We start from the raw sequence: 9429 nt of genomic DNA on the forward strand, positions 1-9429 counted from the left end.
ACAGTCATTCTGAAGAACAGGTGAGCGAGATAATTGTGAAACTGTAAATGAAACCTTTAAAAGGTTTTTAAGACGTTTTGTCATGAGCTGATATTGACTAGGTATTTTTGCAATTCAAATGTAGTCAGTGAAACATAGTTAACAAGTCTCTTCTAAATGAAATTTTGTGACCTGGTTTACGCTAAAGCTGTCCAAGAAATATACTTAGAATGATGAAACTCGTAAAAAGGATAAACAAAAGTATAAAAAAGCTGGTCACAACTTGCTCACAATCTTATAAAGACTTTAGGTCTTTCAAATATCTGGTTAGGTTATATTTCAACATTTCAGTAATGTAAAGCCACAATCATGGCAATGAATTCTGAAACCGACAGCTTTTGCTTTTTGAGACTCTGCATGTAACATGTCTGCTCAAGTGCTGTGGTAGAACTTACACTAAAACCACATATTAGTGTGAGAAACAAACAGTACATCAAAACCTCTCACCTATCGGCTTCTTCACAGATCTGAGAAATGTAGCTCAACATTTGCTCTTACTTGCTGTCTTTATATTATATACTCTTTATGTTCCAGGCCTCAGACAGGCATATAAATATCTAGGTAACAATATAATTTCCATTATCTGTTATTAAAGTCAGTAGTCCATGCACATCCCACAAACCTCTAAACTCTTTACATGTGGTATCCATGGCAACTTTTTTCCCACTAGAAAAATCATTGACCCTTTTTGAATAATCGGCAGCGTCATTGATTTTCAAGGTTGCCCAATGAGAACTATTTACTAACACAGTCGAGACATTGATTGGCCGTCAAGGGAGCAGATGCTGACCTCTATATTGAAGAGGTCTTAGAGTGTCATTACATTCTTTCTCAATCAATACACAGCTCAGATATAAACACCCATCCTGTCTAAAGGCCAAACGAGGTGAATAATGTGCTATGCTTTCTTTAAATCAAATATAGTCTGAGTACTTGCTACTATTTACATTTTTATGTCCGTTAACAAGCTGTTTGACTCAAACCATCCCAAATAAAAAGAATATCAGTCTGCCAGTTTGATAGTCACTGTGAGAGAGATTAATTAAATAGGGTGTATGTGAGTTGCTTTATCCATAACAGTTTGGCTGGCATGATATATAATGATTTTGCTGACTGATTATAAAGATAAGTAAGTTATAATGTGCTAAATGGATGGATATTGAAATTCAATAAATTATTTGCATAATGAAACCAACAATGAACATGTCAATGACAAATGCAGGTTTATGTGATAGGATAGATAAAAAATACTGACTGTATACTGAAAAATGTACATTTAAAAAACCCAGACATTTTATGGACAAAATAAATGAATAAATATACATTTGAACTACAAGCAAACAGAAAAATAAATAATTAAACTACAAATAATAAATAAATAATAATACAAAACAAATAACAAATAAACAATAATAAATACTAAAGTATTTTTGCACTACAAGAAAACAGATAAAACAAACAAATGAACAAATGTTTTGCATTACATGTAAACATATAAAAATAAATAAGACAAAACAATACATTTTTGCACTACAAATAAATAAATATTTTGCACTACAAGCAAACAGACTAACAAAAATAAAAAATAAACAGTTATACATATTTTTTACAGTACACTCAAAAAGAAAAATAAATCAATATACACATAGCGCAATATTTTGAGCTACAGGCAAACAGCTAAAACTAAATAAGTAAATATACATATTTTGAGCCAACAGACAAAATAATGAATACATTTTTGCACTACAAATAAATCATTATTTTGCGCTACAAGCAAACAGACTAACAAAAATAAAAAAATAAACAGTTATACATTTTTTTTTACAGTACACTCAAAAAGAAAAATAAATCAATATACACATAGCGCAGTATTTTGGGCTACAGGCAAACAGCTAAAACTAAATAAGTAAATATACATATTTTGAGCCAACAGACAAAATAATGAATACATTTTTGCACTACAAATAAATAAATATTTTGTGCTACAAACAAACAGCCTAACAAAAATACAAAAAGTAAAAAACAAACAAACGAGCTACCAGCTATTTGTTAATAATAATTAACAAATAAACGTGTGATTGATATACAAACAAACAAACAAACAAACAAACAAACAAACAAACAAACAAACAAACAAATAAATAAATAATTATATTTATGTAGAGCGCTACAGGTAGAGGGCGCTGGAGAGCAATCGGCAGGGCCAGTCCGAGCATTTGCTGAGAGCAGAGCACACACCGATCATTATCAAAAACTACTGCGGGAGTCCAGCAAGAGTCACATCACACTCGCTTAAGTCCGATCAAACACGTCCAGAAACGGGAACGCCAGCGTCTGCATATCCCTGGATATTTGCCCTGCATGACCGCTCGTCTCCGGTGTGCCATCTAACGCAGGACTTTGGATATTATTAAGGATCGTAAGAGCAGGTTTGTTTTCTCCGCAGTGGGAAGAGGCTCGATCCACCCCCGAGTCTGATGATTTGAGAGGGAAGCAATGCAGCGCTGTGACTGTGCACCATATTCCTGCTTCAATCCACATTTCGTCTGAATCTGCAGACGCACTCCACTGATCGATCGCAAATCGACCGCTCTTCATTTTTTTCCTTTCTGAAAATAAATCTCACCCGAGATTGCAACTGGCGCCATTTTAAAGCGATAAAAACGCTGTTTGCTTGAGTTTGAGGGATTGTAAAGTGCTTGTCATAATCTAGTGGATGGATTTACTCTCGTAGACTTCTGCAGCAGCTTCAGAAATGGGTGAGTTTTTACTTCTGTGCTCCTTTAACCACCATTTCAACATACCATTTTTACGATATTATCATTTATTTATTTTACTTAATCTGTAATTGAACTGAAATGAGTGAACTGGTCGGGTTGTTGTGGATTAGTGAAGCATTTACAAACTGCAGAGCTCCATTTTAACCACAAGAAAAAAGTGGACTTTCGCCAGTCTGCCTTGTTTATACGGAATACTTTAGAATAATTGTTTAAATTGAGCTAAAGCAGTAAAATCTACATATGAAGAGTTCAGATGCAAAAGCCTAGAAGTACGTCTGTCGTTTTTCTTTAAAATTAACTTATTTCTGGCTACTATGCATAGGTTTCTATGTAAGTAGTGGTGCTTCTGAATGGGTTGAGGCTGGGATTTAGTGCATTTGAAGTGAAAGTACTTGATGAACATGTACTATGTGTGGAAAGCATTCACTCAGTATTATCTCATTTTTGACCAAGATGGCTTTTAGAGGCTTTTGCATTGGAACTCTTCATACACACACACATATATATATATATATATATATATATATATATATCAATACTTATGGCAATCGTTGATGAGGAACAGTTTCATAGACTACAAAAGGTGAATGTTTATCTAACTCACCCTGAAGGACAGCAGCATTTGCGAAACTGAGAGAGTACCTGCGCTGTATGATCTGATATATATAGTGGTATATTCAAACGAAGGGGCATTATTCAGCGTAATTTACTGTAATCGTGGCCATGCATCAGTTTCCCGCTGATAGAGAGTAGGCGTGTGTTTGCACTGTCAAGCGCCTATAGTAATTTCCACTATAAGCCACCATGCAGGCTTGCTTTCCATGTCAGTTGTGTTCTTACTCATTACAGACTGAATGTGTCACAAAACCTAGCGAGCTGTCTATCTAGACAGCGTTTGTGGGCAATTGAACGTCCTGTGCTGCCTAAAATGCTGTCAAGTAGGTGTCTCACTAGGTTTTGAGACACATCAGCGTTTTGTCTGTGATGGCCGGGTAAGCAATGATGAAACTGTTGACCTAAGTGTTTGGTTTCATATCTGATCTGTCATGGTCGAGTTAATCTTTGCTGACGTTTACCAAGATCAGATATTATTGAGAAGGAGAATTTCAGTAATTATTAATATTCTCCATAAATAGCCTATCAGATCTTAGATTAGTATCAATTTGATTGGCTGAAATCTGTGCCTACTTGCAGAAAGGGGAGGAGCTATGACAAGGCGATCTGAGTGGTTTTCTCAGCATCTTTGGATTGAAACAGAATGGTCTCCAGGGGAATTTAGAGCCACCATGAAATCAAAATTCACAATTCTTATATAATTTTAATGGAATATTGCACTGGTTTTTGAAAACAAATAAATTTCCTCTTTTGAGACTTTTGTTTGGAAATATGTCTCAATTTTTTTTTTTAATTTTGACACAGCTTGTTTGTCCAACACAACTTCTAGGAGACCGATATCATCTTAGAAAGCAAGCCAAGTGATATGCTTTGAATATCATACCTTAAAGGGATAAATCACCCAAAAATCAAAATGTTTTGTCTATACAATGGAAGTCAGCGGTAATCAAAATTGTTTGGTTACCAACATTACTCAAAATATCGTCCAAAGAAAATCTATCCACAGAAGAAAGAAAGTCTTACAGGTTTGGAATGGCATGAGAGCGCATGAATGATAGCAGAATGTAGGGCTGCACGATTAATCGAATGCGATTGTCATGCGCATTTTGTCAGTAAAGCCGGTTCTGTAATCAGCAGTAAATCTCCATCACGTGCTTTCAGAAGGAGCAGCATTTACTACACAGAGCCTAGTTCACTGACAAGTTACGCAAAAAAATCGCGTAATAATATCGTAGACGATATTATTGCGTGATTATGAAATCTAAGAAATCGTTCGCGATAATGAAAACTGTTTGTGTAGCTTCTCAGTGAACTACGGCTCTGTGTAGTAAATGCTGTTCCATATGAAAGCATGTAAAAATACCACATTTAATAACATGTTTTTACTCCAAACTCACTTCATAACGTCAGTCGAGTGTTTGAATCAAATCCTTCTGTGAGATGATGTGACTTCTTAAACAGAATAAGGCACGCAACATATTTCATAGTATTCTAAGCCGTGATAAAGGCATTGCATTATAAATATACTTTATTTTAAGGAAAATTATAATAATAAGAACTCGGATAAACCATATATTGTCATAATCGTGTGTTTATTAGTCACGTTGAATCAATAAAAACAGTTAAACCTGTTTATTCAGCAACCGCTATAGGCATTTCCTGGGTTTCTTCTGCGAGGTGTATTTGGAGTTTCAGCGTGAGAGCGCCCTCTGGCCCTCGGATGGAGATTTACTGCTGATCACAGAACCGTGCTTCACTGAAAGATACGCATGCCAATCGTAGCTTCTGTCTAATCGCGATTTCGATTTATCGTGCAGCCCTAGCAGAATTGTTGAACTGTTTGAATTTGATCTGTTTTGTTACAACAACTTTAACAATTTATCACATATTGTTGCTTTATAGAGACATGCTCTCAATATTTATACTGTGGTTAGCACAAATATTGAAGTTCTGAAGAGAAACATGAACTAAAATCTGGCATTTAACCTAATTTGAGAGAAATTAGTGCTTTGGTTGCTATTCGTCGATTTTATTCGACTATTCGATTTTTAAAAATCCTCGACTTCATTTTGCTCGCATCGATGTACCATAGAGCAAAAAAATGAACAGTGAAAGTAACAAAAACTTGTAAAATACATTTTAATGTGCATAATTAAGTGTGAAAATAACCGAAGGATATACAGTCAAACCAAAAATTATTCAGAGACCAGATATCATTTTTGATATTTTTTTACTAGTGGGTGCAGGACACTATAGTTCATTTATGTAAGTGAACTTTGATTTCAGTGATTTGGACTATGAGATGGATACTTGCACTCTATGTTGCACGTCACTTTTGCTTTAAAAACGGATTTTATAGAAATTTGGATTTCATTTGGTTTAATAAAATATTCTTAAGTAAAATTGTTAATCATTAATCGTTTAGATTATTTGATTAACCGATAAATTAGTCGATAGATTAATCGAAATAAAAACAGTCGTTAGTGGCAGCCCTAGTCAGAAGCACTAAAAAGCATTATCCTCACTGAGACCTTATGAAATACTTGAACTGAATTGATGGTGTACAGTCAGTAATGGAGGCTACATAGAGTTATGGAATTTTGTGGGTTATGGAGTTTTGGGACAATATAAAATCTTGGTTTGAGTGCTGTGGTTCTGACTATGACTGTATCACTGTGTAGTTGTTTCAGAATGGAAAAGGAACTATTAGTTAGTCTTCATAGTTTCATAGAAAGCCGATGGAAAAACCCAGGTCAGATGAGGAGACTGAACACGTTTATCAAAACACAAACACATATACTTATGGAGCGCTTGCCCACAAAAAGATTCCAGAAAACCTATTGTATCCATATGCAGAGTATACGATTACACAAAAGAACCACAGTATTTGAGCAAAGGATAAATCCAAAGTGATGTTTATGTGTGAGAATGGAGCTCCCTCTGTTCCTGGCTATGGCTAGTTGCACTGGAGGACAGCCAAGTCCTGACAGGAGACAAAGGAAAGAGGGAGATATCCAAGGACATATCTAATTTTTGGCAGCCGTTCCAAACCAAATATCAGAACAAGAACACCTTTTGGCAGCAAGCTACACGGGGAGGAGGGCCGTTTCATTTTTTTTTCTTTTGACTACAGCCATTTTGTTTTTGCTGCGGTCAAAATTCTGATCTCTCCACAGTTTAAAATTTACATTTTGGCAGAAATCCATTTGCTTTTGCCATCGAAGAAAACAAGACAAGGGTGACTGTTTTTTTTTTTTTTGTGATTTTTCAAGTGGGATTGGCTGCACATTTGGAAACTTTGCTGCAGAAGGACCGTATCAGATGTGTTTCAGTTACTCGGGATGGCCGGCACCAGGGATTGTGTTGATGGATAACTCTCCAGTATCGTCAGTAATCTAATTCAAAGCGCCAATCAGTCAGACTTTGATTTATGCTTGATCCTTAAATTTGATAAAAACCTGTAAACCTTATTTATTAATATAGTAAAGGAAATGGTTACTTGAATGTTTATCTATGCATTGATGCAGTTGTGATTTGATCCACACTGTGGTAAACACTGACCTTCAGTTTGCTGTTGCTAAGCAGGTAAAATCACAAAAGGGCAAAAGATCACATTTAAACAGCAGCTCTCATCTGAAGTAGGGTATGAAAAACTGCAGAAACCAATAACACTGAATACCTCCAAATTGACCTTTATTACTGTTCACACGCAGGCAAGCTTTAGTTTACACAGCATCCCATAGGCATAAGCAGGTGATTTCTGTGAACCATGTGATTTTCAGTAAAATATGCTCATGAAGTAATTGGACATCATTCTTATGGAATGGAATGAGGTGCTAAGCATTTTTATCTGCCATTATTTCACCTAAAAATGAAAATTGTCATCATTTTCTCACCATATGTCATTCCAAACCTGTATGACTTTAGTTCATCTTTCGAAACACAAATTAAGATGTTTTTAATAAAATCTGAGTGATTTCTATCCCTCCATTAAAAGTCTATACCACCAAAAACTTTGATGCCTCAAAAAGTTCATAAAGACATTGTAAAAGTAATCCATATCTTCTAAAAATAAATAATTGCTTTATATGATGAACAGATTTAATTTATTTCCACGGAGGGACAAAAAGCATGAGAGAATAACTTCATGTCTGTTGAAAGTTGTAGAGGTTTGGAACACCATGAGGGTGAGAATAATTTTCATAATTTTCATTTTTAGGTGAACTGTCCCTTTAAAGCTGCAGTTCGTAACTTTTTGCGCTTTAGCGGTTAGTAAACAGAACTGTGTGCATCTTGTGGAAGAACATTGTAGCCGGAGCTACTTCTCTTTGTTTATGTCTGTGACGAATCACGCAGGTACTGTGCTACTCCGCAGCGGTTCCACCAGTACCAGACTGAAATAGTCAGAATATAAAAACTTATTATAGGTGTACCGTAGTGATTCAGGATAAGCCAAAAACACGGTTTGGAAAATGGATTCATCATGTACTCGCTTATTATATTAAATTTTGCACATTTTGAACACAAAAAAAAAGTTACGGACTGCAGCTTTAAATAAATTGTTACATTTCAGAGTAACATAATTAGAAATGGCAGACATTGCAAATCAGAACTGAGGCAGACCCTTCTCACAGTCACCTGATAAAAGAAAAGCTTCATTTGAAAGTTAACAATATTGTTTCCTAACATTTACACATGAAGTGAACAGTTTCACTGTGGTATTATAAACCATTTAGTTAATATCATCTCCACTGCGACCTTAAAGGGGTTATCGGATGCCCATTTTCCACAAGTTGATATGATTCTTTAGGGTCTTAATGAAAAGTCTATAACATACTTTGGTTAAAATTGATCAGTTGTAGTGTAAAACAACACCCTTTTTACCTGGTCAAAGACAACTCTGTTTTCGGCAACCCGTTTTAGTGCATGTTCCTTTAAATGCTAATGAGCTCTGCTCACCCCACCCCTTTCTTTCATGGGGTGACGAGCCGTTCTCATGATACTGATTTACTTTAGGCGCGAAACTTGCTAACTAGCACGTTATTAGGAAAGGCAAATTGCAAGGATTCATAAAAGAACCTTATACTCACTTCTTCTGTAGGTGAGGCTGGATCACGAATGATTTGCGCGAACATAAACGCATTTAGGTAGATCGGGGGCGCATTCCCTTCAAAAACAAAGGTAATCCACTGCATCTTCAGCGGCTCAGATGTCGGGAGTAAATGACGACTGCTATGTTCATTATTACATCCAACAACAAAACACCTCAATCGCTTAGAAGACATTCTTGTCTACACCTGCTTCGGCGTCGAAACAATGGCGGACCTATGACAGCTCACTCAGAGCGGGTCTAAGGTAAAACGCTAGTGTCAATCAACAATCGTGGGATGGCCTGGGTCTGTTTGACGTCATACAGACAGGCATCTGAGAATGGCTTGATATGAGAAAGGGGAAATTATTTAACGAGATAAAAAACAAAAAAAAACAATGGGTGGATGTTTGTCATTATAGGGTGGTTGTGTAAACACACTGCCAACACATATTTCAGTTCAAACAACTTGTAAAAGTGCATGCCGCATCTGATGACCCCTTTAATAATTACGTAGCTAAAATAATGACATTGCATTCTTTAAACTAAATTTAAATCATATTTTTTGGGTAATTCCCATAAAATTGCATCTACAACTTCAACACTCAGATCCTCATAGACTTACATTGGAAAGGTGCAAACTGGTGAAAATGGTGAATGTCAGCAGTTACTAGGGATGTAACGATTCACTCAACTCACGATTCGATTCACGATTTTGATTTCACGTTTTTTTTTTTTTTTTGGATAAAAGCGTTTGCTAAATAACACAATTTAAATATAATGTAATTGTTATTTATAACAAAACTACATTTTTTTAAAAAATTTTAAATCAAGCCCCAAATCAAATAAATAAGTAACACAAATAAAATAAATCTCTTCATATAAACAAACTAAGGCTTTGTCTGT

The 9429-nt window shown here is 35.5% G+C and overlaps 1 protein-coding gene across 1 annotated transcript in view; it reads left to right on the forward strand.

Annotated features, from left to right (window-relative positions):
- The first annotated feature begins 2241 nt into the window (after positions 1 to 2241).
- Positions 2242 to 9429, forward strand: part of LOC107699733 (SET-binding protein) — a 77686-nt gene continuing 70498 nt past the window's right edge. Inside the window, exon 1 of the mRNA XM_016501075.1 lies at positions 2242 to 2798. The gene's annotated coding sequence lies outside the window, so the exon portion shown is untranslated. The remainder of the gene's footprint in view (positions 2799 to 9429) is intronic.

Source organism: Sinocyclocheilus anshuiensis, unplaced genomic scaffold (assembly GCF_001515605.1).
Source record: "Sinocyclocheilus anshuiensis isolate Anshui unplaced genomic scaffold, SAMN03320099.WGS_v1.1 scaffold278, whole genome shotgun sequence".
NCBI lineage: Eukaryota > Metazoa > Chordata > Actinopteri > Cypriniformes > Cyprinidae > Sinocyclocheilus > Sinocyclocheilus anshuiensis.